We start from the raw sequence: 14,439 nt of genomic DNA, 5'->3' as shown, positions 1-14,439 counted from the left end.
TAAACACATGAACATGTGATCTAGGGTAGTGCAAAGTTCGGTTTTTGGCTTATAAGGAAAACTAGGGCTTGAACCTCCAAGGGTTTCGGCTCTAGGGTTTTTAGCATGAGAAAATGGTTTTGAAAATCCTAAGACACTCACACTCACTCATATTTCCAAAATTAGGACTTGTTTGATGATTTCTAATATGCTATGTTACATTTTCAGATTTTGTTGCTAATATTATCGTTGGATTTTGTAAGTAAACTTTCAACCTACTCTTGATATTATTTGTATATACTATTGAACTTTGGTTTGATTGGTTGCTTGAGTATTACTATTTTATTTCTTGTATGTAATCGGCCTATGTAATGTTATGAATATGTTGCATGATTAAGAAAGATTTCGAATATGGTACTTACGAGTTTTGGTGTTAACTTGTATATTGGTTTTGCAAGTTCGTTTGGATGTAAGATTAAATGGGAGCATGTGTTTATGAGTTGGGATGATGAAAATGCACTTTTTGGAAGGCCTAGATGAAATGGCCAAGACCCCTTTTTGGGTTATCAAAATCTGTTTTGATGCTTTAAGGGATGAATCGAATAGGTTGGCATGAATTCATCATTGTTTGCATATTCTAATATTTTCGAGTATGTTGCAAGATGCATGCTATTGTTTAAGTTATGTAATTCGGCTTTTGCATGTTGCATGCATAAGATTAGTGGTTCATCATGAGTCCATGTCACATGCATTTTGGTCCATGATTTTTAAAGATTGAGTCAGATATATTTTATCATGACCCCAAATGCTAGGACTGAGAAATGCCTTAGTGGAACTCCTTGTCCACTCTGGAGTGTTTAAAGTCGAGTGGAGACCCTTGGGTTGATGAAGTACAATCGACGCGCCTCGAATGGTTCCTATATACCGAAGCGAGGTTGTACCTAAAGCTAGTGGGTGCAATACAGTGAAGGCAAAATAAGTGAATTGCTGTACAGAATTGTTTATGACGTAGTCACCTCGATCAAAGAGATCGTTGGTTGATGTGGTAACTAGCGGAGAACACACGATGCATATGGGAACCGTGAGGTATCCAAACATGTAAATTATATAATATGAACAAGGCATTTGAGCTCTATGATATGATATGATATGTTATGATATGCCATCATATGATTTGTTATGTCATGCCATGATATGAATGAGATGATATGAAATGATGTGATATGATCACAATATGACATGTTATGAAATGACATGATATGTTATGATAAGAAATGGAATCATATGTTATGATACGAACAAGAACGCTCAAATGATATGAACATGTGTTAAGAGTTTAAAAGATGAAAAGTTGTTTTACAAGAAAGTCTATGTTGTATATGTCAAAGTTTTACGTCAAAGTACATGTCTATGTATTCATTTGTGCTTTGCTTTTATATACTTGCAATATCTGTGGTATGTTGAGTGTTTACTTGTTGAGATTTCTCGAAATCTCATCCTGATAGTTTCCACTACCATTCCCCTCCCAGAATGGTAAAAGTTGTAACAGGTGTAGGAAACCCCGATGGAGAAGCGCAAGAGACCGGTTCCCAAGATATTCTAGGAGGCCCCGAATAGCCCTAAGGATCCCTCGGAGCCATCCGTTGTAGTTAGATTGGAGGCAGTCGACCAGTTCTTAGCAGAGATAATGAAGCTGTTTGAGGAATTGAGGAGGATTATGCATCAAGGAAGGGCCAAGTAGGATCGGCCCCATGATGACCTAAGAAAATTACTTTTGTGGATATGACTATATTTTGGATGTGGTCCCATGTTTTGGGAGTATTTTGAAAACTTAACTCTTTTGATGGTGCAATCACTTAGTAAAAAGCTTTTGGGATATTTGCACTAATTGGTACTATTTGCATAAAAATATATCTGCAAGTGTACATAATCGTAATAAGTAATAAAGTATTTTAAAGAAAACGGTTATCAAACCCACATGGAATAATTATTCTATTGAGTATTGAAATTAACTAAATTAATTACTATTTGGAAAACTGAAATTTGAAGAATGATTTATCTAAATTAACTTGAAGAAAAGAACATTAAAATTAAGATTTAAAAAAAATAAGAATAGATCTAGACCATTTGACTTCACCTAGCAAATCCCACACAATTTATTCTTCCTTATTATAGAATCCCAATAATTTCAAGTTGATGATAAAAATCCATTAACTATTCAATATTTTCTCTCGAACAATACCAAAAATATCTCTAACTAATAACTCCATATCTCTATGTGAATTTAACTAATTGGAGACTCATTAGGTTCTTTGAATTTTTCTTGAAAATCATACTAGTTGCGGTAAAGCATCTCTGCTTTCGCTCAACTAATGGCATTTAATCTTAGAGTTTTAATCACAAATCACCACTTGGTCTCACTGCAATCCAAAAGATCAAACAATAGTTAGCTAGAAAATTGTAAGTATTAAGAACAAGGAATAAACACTCAATTGGAGTTAGTTGATGAAGCATGCGGCTCTCACCTCTGCTTCCCCAGATCTACCTCCTTGAAAGACACTCAAATAATATACTCTGAACAATCGAAACCTAAGCTCACACTCTCTAAAACTCAAAACTAAAATCTTAAAAGTCAAAGACCCCTTATTCATTCCACAAGACGAGATTAAATAGATGTCAAAACTCAAATCCGAAAATAAAATAAATGTGGCCACAATCTAGCCTAAAAATCTAGAAAATAGTTTCTAAAGATAGATGTTAACATAAAAGGAAATTATCCCAAGAATATCAGAATTATCTAAAATGGAAGATTCAGTGATATGCGGCTTGATTTGCAGAGTTCGGGAGGATTTGGTCGCCGATAGATTGATTGCGAAACTCGAATTTGGTAGTCAGCAGAAGATTGATCCTGCTCAGGAGGAATTATCCCTCCGAGTAGATGCCGTGTGCGCTGAATATAACTGGTGGGAAGGTCACAAATGAACTAGCGTGGAGGTCACATAGACCACACGGCCCTTTAGCCTACTGAGTGGAAAGACTCCCGATCGAGATGAGAGACTCATCTCACATTTTCTAGTTGTTGCCCACGATATCGTTTAGGTTAGTATCTTAAGTTGGTCGTTTAGACTAGTCGCCCAATTTAACTGCCTAGAGCCTTGTCGCCAAGTGCCTTCTAGTTGCAAGTCTCCTCACCTACCAAGAGGCAAGTCTTCTCATACCCACGAGACAAGGCTCCTTGCCCAAATCTCATCGGCTGTCTTCAAATCTCGCTACCTCTCATCGGTCTAGATTCGTAATCTCTTCATTTGTACCAAAGTGCTCTCATTTTGGACTAAATCTTCTCATACCTACAAATTCAAGAAAATAAATAAAAATGTATAGAAATAAAATAAAATCAATAGTATTGAAGGAAAAATGACATTTTTTATAAATAAAAGAGTGATAAAAATCATATAAAAATAACACTTATCAGGTTCCATGTGTATTATTATTTTTCCACTGTGCTCAAGTAGATAGAAAAGAATTTTTCCGCTAAGATTTTTATTGCATACTGCTAGATTATTAGATGCATTGCATCTTAACTGTAATGTACAGGAGTAGCTTTGTGTTATATGTCCTGACGTTCAGTCAACGTCAAATCCCAAACGTGGGCTAGGGGTGTCCATAGAAATGAAGTTAGGCAAGAGGTATTTTCTCTATTTATCGAGCAGTGTCAATCCAAGCTTTGGTATTAGCTCCATTGTTAATCTGCATGCATAAACCAGAGGGTAAAAAGTCCCTCTATTTAAGCAGGCCCTTTCAAAAGGTGGAATCAGTTGGTTTCCCAAGTATTGACAACCAAGAATCTTGTTTCACATACTTCTCAATAACAAGGGACTTCCACATGCTAGAACCGTTATTGAGAAGATTCCAACCCATTTTGTGAAGTAGGGCTTTATTAAAGTCATTTGTGAGTCTTATCCCTAGTCCTCCTATGGATTTGGGTTTGCATATGGACTTCCAAGACTTTGAGTGAAGTTATGGGATTTTTTTGGATCAAACCCCCACCAGAATCTCATAAAAACTTGATCAATGTTCTTAGAGATGGTATTAGGAATCATAATGCTTGACATCCAATATGTTGGGATGGAGCTGGCCACTGACTTGATTAGAGTTATTCTACTAGCCTGAGATAAAAGTTTCAGTTTCCAACCAGAGAGCTTCTTTTGGATTTTCTCCAAACTTTCATTTAGTGAGGCCTATTATTTCTTTCAAAGCTTAAGGGAGCCCCAAGTATTTGATTATGGAAGAAGGTATTTTGAAGTCAAGAGTTTTTTTGATGGATTTGATATCTAAAGTTGAGGAATTTTTGCTGAATTGAATGGAATATTTATTTCTGTTGATCCTTTGGCCAGACTAGGATTAATATTTGTCTAGACATCTGAGGAAGGAGTTTGCATTTTGGGTAAAGGCTTTACTAAAGAGTATCAAATCATCTGCAAAAAGTAGATGGGTTATGAGGGTCCACTCCTACTAATGCTGATGCCCTAGATGTTACCCTCACTCTCTTCTCTGATAGTAAGCCTAGATAAACACTTCACTTCCAAAGCTGAATAAAATGGGGGAGAAAGGATCTCCTTCCCTTAGCCCTCTAGAGACTCTTTTTTTTTTTTTTTTTAATAATTTTTTTAAAGAAGAGAACGGCATCCCAAGTATATTGATTGCAAACCGTGATTACAAAAAATTGACACCTGGGTGTTACAAATAATCAAAACATCCAAACCTAGGCATCAAAAGAACTAGTAACCATAAAACCACAATACAATCTATTCCAAAATGACAACTACAAAGCAACAATAAACATAAACAACCTGCAAAACATAAACCCGGTAAAGGCCAAATGGTTAGGATTCTCTCCTCAGTAGTAGCTGAGTTCCCATCCAATTTTAAAATTTAAACCAGTCGTCTTTTTGTCTCTCGGATCTGGGAAAGAAAGCCAAGGTTAAAACATAAAGGATATCGAAAGCGGAAAGAGCAGGAACAAAGCAGAGAAGAACCCAGGGGAAGCCAAAGATGATGAGGCCTTTCAAAGGAAGAGACAATTCCTCCTCCCCCGACTCGCCACAACCATTCTCTCCATCTCTCTCTACGGTGCCGCAGGTGAGCGGCCCGACAAGACCGATCAAACTCGTCTACTGCGACGAGAAGGGGAAGTTTCGGATGGATCTCGAAGTAGTAGCCGCGCTCCAGCTCCTCAAGGGACCCCTCGATGTCTTTTCCGTCTGCGGTTGTGCTCGCCAGGGCAAGAGCTTTGTTTTGGACCAGGTGTCTTTTCTTTTTAGCTGTTGTGGAATTTAGGGCTTTTGGATTTTAGTCTTGCTTGATATGTGCTTTGTTTTCATTTGTCAATTGAGGAGGTTTCTTGGATGGATTTAGTACTTGTGCTTGGTGTGACTGCTTGAGAAGCAATTTTCATAAGCATTTGAAAGGGCATTGCCTCTCTAGGGATGTTGAGACTTGCATTTCAAAGCAAGGGATTACAACATCCTAATTTGATAATGCTCTTGTTAGTTATCATTTCCAACAAGTACTTTCAATGGGAAAGAGTAACGTTGCATCAGGAATGTAAAAGTTCTAGGAGGAGAAGATTACTATATTGCTCTATAGCTTCTAGTGAACTTGTAGAGTCGAATGTTGTTATAATTTATATTATACGGCCACCATGCAGCCAAAGGCTTACTTAGGACTGTTCATCCGGGCCAGGTTTTTTCTTGGCCCGGTCCGGAACCCGGAAAACCGGATTTCAGTTTTTAAAACCCGGACCAATCCGGTCCGGATACAGATTTAAAACCTGGGTAGCAGGTTTTGAATCCGGTACCCAGGTCTTCAAAAAAAAAAAAAAAAATCACCTAATTGAATAATTTAAGAAGAATAAAACAAAAAAAATTAAAAAAAAATGTAATGTATAATATATAAGAATGATAAATAACAAAGCTCAATTATCAAATTCCCAATTCATCTTTTTGTTTTGTCTATTAGTTGAATGGTCGTTGAAGCCATATGGCAAATCAACTAAACCATGAATATCGATTTTTTTTTTCAATTTAAAAGGAAATAGGGAATATTACGTTACTCATGTGGTATTTAACGTTGTCTATAAATAATTTTCGGATAGTATATATGTCTATCTCTCTGCATTGAATTAATTGATCAAAACATACGAGAAAATCTCAATCAACAGTGAACAAAAGTCGTTATATTAGCATAATTCAGACTAAAATGGGTCTAAAAATTATTTTAAAAGTGAAATTCATAAAAATATCTCCCAAAAATAAATTCACAAAATACGTAATTTAATGTAAATGTACTTTTATAGTATCTTTTTATTGACTCGATGCAAATTTCATAAAATATGAATGAAACAAATTCAACAGTGAAGCTAGTAAATATAAATAGGCCAAGAGAATCAATTTAATTGTGGGTAGTTTCGACCCTAGCTTGATCTTTTTTGGAACGTGCTCAGATTTTGACTTTGCCCATGTGCTGCTATTCATGCAGGCCATTTGACAACTTGGATTACAGTTGGCCTAGTATAAGGGGAAAGGACTTCACTTTTTTTTTTTTTTTTGAAAATAATACCTCATTCTTTCATTCATTCATAGAACATTGTCTACAAAACCTTCCATGTCTTTCTGCAAACAGGAAGAAATACAAGATGGTACCTCTTCTATTCATACTTGCTCTACATTTGATCTTAAAGCTAACTTAGCCAAACTATGTGCTACTGCATTTGTATTTCTGTGAGTATATCGAACAGCCCAATTGGACCACTCAGATAAAAAAGACTTTGAATCTTCAATGATACTGCCAAAGCATGATAAATCTTCATCTGGGCTATAAACAGTTTTAACAATGTTTTGAGCATCTCCTTCGAATATCACTTTGTTGAGTCCCAAGTCTCTGCAAAGTTCCATGACTTTTCTGAGGGCAAAACCTTCTGCTATTACTGGTTGATCCACATTACCTCTGATTCCACAGTATGCTACTGTGACTTCCCCATTTTCATCTCTAATAATGACACCTATCCCCATTTTCCTGTGTTTGACATTACAAGCTGCATCCCAGTTAGCTTTAAAGCTATTTGCTCTTGGAGGTGACCATTTCTGGATGACTTCTACTCTATTGTCCCCTCCTCTACTTGAATTTGCTATCCCCTCCTCTGCTAAGTGGTGTTCTTCTAGAGAATCTCTTGCAGATCTGATAATACTACTCGGATTAAGAAATTTGTTTTCAAAAATAAAGCTGTTTCTTCTCATCCACAGGCCCCTCATGATGACTGCAACTTCAGCTAGTTCAATTTTGTTAAGCTTCCCTTCCAAATCTTCCCAAAGCTTTAGCAGATCAGTCTCCATAGCACCCCATTTCTGAGTTGCTCTGTGAGACTCAGCCCACACATCTCTAGCTGCGGGGCAATGCCAGAGAACATGCATGACTGTCTCCTCTTCTTTCAATCAGATGGGGCATAAAGGGTTCTCAATAACTTTTTTTGTAAAAAGGTTTACTCTAGTAGCAAGAAGATTATTTCCTGCCTTCCACATGAATAGCTTCACCTTACTAGGAACTTTCATTTCCCATATGAACTTCCACCTGCAATCCATCTCAGCCTCCCTTGAAGACTCTCCCACCATAGCCTTCTTTCTATTTTCTTCCAAAAAGTATGCACTTTTGACTGAAAAAACACCTTTTCTCGAGGGACCCCATATTAGCTTGTCCTCAACACCCCCAGTACTCATGGGGATGCTGCAAATATGATCAGCTTCTTCTTTATTGAAAATAGATCTGATAAGGCCTTCATTCCAATCCTTTGAAACATCATCAATCAGTTCTCTAACTTTTGAATTTGCATCCAGAATCGAGATGGGGGATTGGACATAAAAGGTAGAGGGGGAAAGCAACCACTTTTGACCCCATATGTTGATTTTTGCACCATCCCCAACTTTCCACCTCAGCCCCTCCTTTAGCAGCCCCAAAGAATTCCAAACACTCCTCCAAATTAGAGAATGGGCATTTTCCAATTTAGCTTCAGTGATGGAAGTGTTCTTGAAGTATTTCTCTTTGAATATCTTAGCAACCAAAGAGTGAGGGCTTTGTAACAACCTCCAAGCCTGTTTAGCAAGGAGTGCTAAATTGAAACTAGCCAAATCTCTAAATCCCAAACCTCCCTTGCCCTTAGATATCCCCATTTTTTCCCAGCTCCTCCAATGGATCCCATTTCCCCACCAGAATTTGGACAACATGATATTGATCTCCTTACAAAGCTTTTTGGGAAGCTTAAAAACACTCGTTGTGTAAGAGGGAATTGTTTGAAAAACTGCCTTGATCAACACCTCCTTCCCTGCCCCCGACAGAAAACAATTCTTCCAACTGTTGATCTTCTGCCAAACCCTCTCATTGAGACCTCTAAAAGTGTTATACTTTGATTTACCAACCATGGTTGGTAAACCAAGGTATTTTTCATAGCTGCCTTGAACCATGGACCCCCCTTCTCTTAGAATATGATCCCTTTCTGCCACAAGAGTATTTGAGCTAAAAAAAACTGATGTCTTCTCTTTATTCAGAAATTGGCCAGAAGCTCTTTCATACCTCAACATCAACTCTTGTAATCTCTTCCATTCCTCAACACAAGCCCTCCCAAATAAAATATACTCATCTGCAAATAACAGATGATTTACTCTACTTCCTCCTCTCACAACTGTAACCCCTTTGGTATTCCCAATTAGATCTAAATGATTAAGCAAAGAGCTAAGCCCTTCTGCACACAAAATGAATAGATAAGGGGATAGGGGATCCCCTTGTCTCAAACCCCTTGAAGGATGAATTATTGACCCTGACTTTCCATTGACTAACACGGAGTAGGAAACTGATGTTATACAGCTCATGACAAGCTCTATCCAAGCATCACAGAAGCCAAGTTTTCTCATTACTGCTTTCACAAATGGCCACTCTATCCTATCATAAGTTTTTGACATATCAAGCTTAATAGCCATGTTTCCTTTCTTACCCTTCTTCCCCACCTTCATGGTATGCAAAACCTCATAGGCAATCATGATATTGTCAGTAATAATTCTGCCAGGGATGAAGGCACTTTGATTGCTTGAGATGATCTTTGTCAGAACTCCTTTGAATCTGTTAACTAGCACTTTGGAAATAATTATATAAAAAACGTTACAAAGGCTAATGGGCCTATACTCAGTTACTACATTTGGGTCCTTTTTCTTGGGGATTAGAGCAATAAATGTAAAATTGACAGAATGGAAAGGAATGATACCATTGAGATGGTTAAGCACAACTGCACACACCTCATCTCCAATTGTTTCCCAATGGTTTTGATAGAAGCAAGCTCCAAAACCATCAGGGCCTGGTGACTTTAGAGGTGCCATACTATTAATTGCTTCTTCAATCTCCCCCATGCTAAATGGTCTGAGCAGTTTGTCATTTGCCTCCCTTGTTACTCGAGGTTCTAAGTGTTTTAAACAGTCTTCCATCTCTTCTGACTAGGCTGAGTTGAACTGAACAAGCTCTCAAAATATCCCTTGAAAGCTCCCTCAATGCCCTCTTGGTCTCTACAGATTCTCCCTAACCCATCTTCAATTTGTTTAATTGTGTTCTTTTGCCTCCTTTGGTTAGCACAAGTGATTAAGTGAAATAATTATAGTAAGTAAGTCTTTAAGTTAAGAATTTTGACCTGAAAATCACTACAAATGCTCACTTACACATCAATTTTTACTTAAAGGGACAATCCAAAGTCAAAAGGCAAAGAAAGGGGGTAATATGGTCATTTCGCACTACACTTAGGATATTCACAAATTTTCTATTGCTCGAAACCTAACACTCTCTCTCTTTGCATTGTGCTTACAGATTCTACACTCTAGGAACGGGATGGAATTGGAGAGGATTCAGTTGAAGGCGCGGCAAAGGATGGAAGGGATGAGAATAAAAGGCAAAGAAAGGGGAGTCAGAAGGGTCGTGGTTTTTGGGTACGAAAGAAAAAAGAGAAAAAGGGGCTTAGGGTTTATTCCGTTCTTGAGTTTTTTTTTAGGGATGTTTTTCATTTTTGTTTTGGTTGAACTTGGGAATCCTGAGATGAAGGGGGAGTAATCTCTGAACCCTAAGTCAAGGGAAACCATCGAGCAGTGTTTATTTTTAAGGGTTCCTGTTCCTAGATTGTGGCGATTTGTTTCCTTTCATTAAGTTGTTATCATTCCCAAATCAAGTCCAGGATTGGAGTTCTTTTCATATTTTTTTGATCTTTCGTTGATTGAAAGCACGTTGGATACTTAAAAAGTGAAAACTCCAATTCTCTGCATGTGTTAACCGAAACTGGAATGATATAAATTTATTGAGAATATCCTTATTATTTCTCTTGCTGTGCGTACATTTTTATCCATTATCCAAATGTTTACCCCATACTGAATTAACATTTGTAGAAGGTAATGGGATTGTGAAATTCTTTAGATTATTCACTGTGAGAGGGTTCCCTGAGACTTAGGTTTATTTTCTTTAGATAATCAAAGTTCTTTTCTCATCCACATTAATCTGCTTGAGTCCGTTGATACAAGTTTTATTTTAGTTTCATTAGTAATTGGATTTGATAGAAGAGTAGGCCAATCCTACTTCACTCCTATTAAATCTTTGGGCCACTGGGAAGAGAACAACTCTATTAAAGAACTGCCCCTTGGTCAAACACAGTGTATAAGAGGGTATTCTTTGATAGATACATTTTCCAATTCTTTTCTTTTCAGTCTTGAAGCATAAGTTGTCTTAATCCCTGTGAAATCGACCTTGGGACCTTCACTACACATCAACACAACACCTCTTGCACTTGGGAGGTAATAAAATTGGAGAACCAACAAGCATGTAAATACTTTGTGTTTCTGTCTCCCTTTGCATACCAATTCCTTTTAGCCGTTTGTTTCCACTTAATGTCCTCCTTCTCAAGCAAAGTTCCAATTTCTTTCTGTAACTTCTTTATTTCAGCTGCATTAAGGCTACACTCTTCATCTTGTAACCTTTTCAGTGCCTCAGTTTTTTCCTTTATTTCTTTATTCCTATCCACTTTAAACTGCTTATTCCATCTCAGCAGTGCCCCTTTACACCTCTTTAAATGTTCTGTTATTGACATTTGTGAACCTCTCATTCCTTCATTAATCCTCCATGCCTCTTGGATTACTTCCTCACAACCCTCCTCCTTATTCCAGCTTGCTTCATATCTAAATATTCTACCACCCTTCCTTGTGAATTGTGAATCTGTCCCTTCTGATCATAGTCAATAGGATTGGCCTGTAATCAGAACTCTTGCCTGTTAACACTTCCACCAAGTATTCCTTAAACAACTGGATCCAGGATGGGTTTGCTACTACCCTGTCAAGCCTTTCTTTCATGATTGAAGCATCCTCATGTCTGTTGCTCCATGTGAACTTGCTTCTCACCCACTTTAAGTCTGTCAAGGTTCCCTTTTCACATGCATCAAATAGCAGCAAACCTCCAACAATTCATTCAAGGGCAGACTACCATCAACAATCAGACTTCTCAGGCTATCAATGATATTAGAGGATCTTTGACAAGGTTGACCACAACCTTGAGCACCCAGGAGAAGGGAAAGTTCCCTGCTCAGTCATAGCCTTACCCTTAGGGGCAGGTTCATCAAGTATCAGAGGCAGTGGAGACATCCAACATTAAACCAGTAAAAGCTGTGACAACCTTGAGAAGTGGACGAATTCTGGTAAATCCCACCCCTGACCCAGCCATCACTGGTAAGGACTCTAAACCTGTGCATGTTGAACCTGAGGTGAATAACTGGCAACCACCTACACCATTTCCCACAAGACTAACCCCTGTGCACAAAGATAAGAATCATGCTGAAATTTTTGAAGTTTTTAAGCAAGTGAGAATAAATACTACATTGTTAGATGCTATTCAACAAATTCTCACTTATGCAAAATTTCTTAAAGACCTGTGCACCATTAAGAGGAAATTGAATGTGAAAAAAAAGGCCTTCCTCACTGAACAAGTCAGTGCAATCATACAAAGCAACACCCCTCCCAAGTATAAGGACCCAGGTTCACCCACTATTGCTTGCATGATTGGAAATTCAAAAATTGGGCATGTTACTTGATTTGGGGTCTAGTGTAAATATGTTACCCTACTGTGTTTATGAAAAACTTGGCTTAGGGGAGTTGAAATCTACCTCTATTACCCTACAGCTAGCTGACAGGTCAATTAAAATACCTAGAGGGGTAGTGGAGGATGTTTTAGTGCAGGTTGATAAGTTTTATTACCCAGTAGATTTTGTTGTTCTTGACATGAAAATATCAACAAACTCTCTGTTTCAAGCACCTGTAATTTTGGGAAGACCTTTTCTGGCCACTTCTAATGCTCTGATAAATTGTAGAAATGGTGTGCTTAAACTAAGTTTTGGGAACATGACCTTGGAACTAAATATTTTTAATATATGCAGGCAACCCCAAGAAGTGGAAGAAGCACAGGAAGTGAACTTGTTGGACAACATTATTTCAGAGATTTGTCCATTGACTAATCAACACATTGATTCATTAATTGAGTTAGAAGAAATTAGTGATTCAGATGACATAACTAATGAATTATTCTATGCATCGATTGCAAGAAACCCAGCTGAATCACAGTGGAAGCTCAAGTTCGAACAGCTGCCCACAGTAGCAACAACCTTGAAACCTTCAGAAGAGCAGAACCTATCGTTGGATCTCAAGCCTTTACCAGACCAGCTGAAATATGCATTCTTGGGACCTCACCATACTTTTCCCGTGGTAATCTCTTCTCACTTAACTTAAAATCAAGAGGGAAGGTTATTAGAGGTCCCGACCAAACATAAAAAGGCCATAGGATCGACTTTGGCAAACATTAAGGGTATAGACCCTTTGATTTGTACCCATAAGATCTATTTGGAAGAGGATGCCGGACCATCTAGGGAAAGGCAGAGGAGACTTAATCCCACAATGAAAGAGGTAGTGAAAAATGAAGTGCTTAAGCTCTTAGATGTGGGTATTATTTACCCTATCTCTGACAGTAGGTGGGTCAGCCCCATCCATGTGGTCCTAAAAAAATCAGGGTTGACCGTGGTAAAAAATGAAGAAAATGAATTGATACCTACAAGGGTGACCACGGGATGGAGGATGTGCATTGACTATAGGAAGCTTAATTCCTCCACAAGGAAAGACCACTTTCCCTTACCATTCCTGGACCAAGTCTTAGAGAAGGTTGCTGGAAATGCATTCTATTGTTTATTAGATGGGTTTTCAGGCTATTATCAGATTGAAATATAGCTCCTGAGGATCAAGAGAAAACCACCTTTACCTGCCCCTTTGGGACCTTCACTTTTAAAAGGATGCCCATTGGGCTGTGTAATGCTCCAGCAACTTTTCAATGATGTATGCTTAGTATATTCAGTGATTTAATTGAAAATAGCTTAGAAATCTTCATGGATGATTTCTTTGTTTTTGGAAGCACTTTTGAGAAATGTTTAACTAACTTGCAAGTTGTTTTGTCCAGGTGTGAGGAGAAGAATTTACTGCTCAACTGGAAAAAATGCCATTTTATGGCTCAGCAGGGTATAGTGCTAGGGCATATAGTGTCTTCTAAGGGTATTGAAGTAGACAAGTCAAAAATTGAGACAATTTCCAAACTTCCCATACCTAAAACAGTGAGAGACATTAGGTCATTTTTTGGGCATGCAGGGTTCTATAGGAGGTTTATAAAAGGGTTTAGTTCCATTTCTAAACCCTTATGTAAATTGCTCATGCATCATAATGATTTTGAGTGGACCACAAACCAACAATCTGCATTTGAGCAACTCTTTGAGTTGCTCACTACAGCCCCCAGATTGGACCCTACCCTTTGAAATAATGTGTGATGCTTGTGAATATGCCATAGGAGCAGTGCTTGGCCAGTGTGGAAATAAGCAGCCCCATGTCATTTATTATGCTAGCAAGACTTTGAATGGGGCCCAGAAAAACTACTCAACCACAGAGAAAGAGTTGCTTGCAATAGTTTTTGCCTTGGACAAGTTTAGGGCATACATCCTTGGGTCACCTGTGGTCATTTACACTGACCATGCAGCTTTGAAATATTTGTTAACTAAAAAGGATGCGAAGCCAAGACTGATCAGATGGGTGTTGCTCCTCCAAGACAATTAAAGACAAGAAAGGAGTGGAGAATGTAGTGGCTGATCACTTATCCAGGCTCACTTTCATAGAGGCTACATCTCTCTTAGCTATTTCTGACTCTTTCCCTCATGAAAATATTTTGTCAGTTGAGTCTATCCCTTGGTATGCTAATATTGTGAACTTTTTGGTGACAGGAATGACACCTTCACAGTGGACTACCCAAGACTTGAAGAGGTTCAAAACAGAGGTCAAGTATTTTTTTTATGATGATCCTTACCTGTTT

Source organism: Juglans microcarpa x Juglans regia, chromosome 7S, assembly GCF_004785595.1.
Source record: "Juglans microcarpa x Juglans regia isolate MS1-56 chromosome 7S, Jm3101_v1.0, whole genome shotgun sequence".
NCBI classification, from domain to species: Eukaryota; Viridiplantae; Streptophyta; class Magnoliopsida; order Fagales; family Juglandaceae; genus Juglans; species Juglans microcarpa x Juglans regia.
This window is presented reverse-complemented; position numbering follows the sequence as displayed.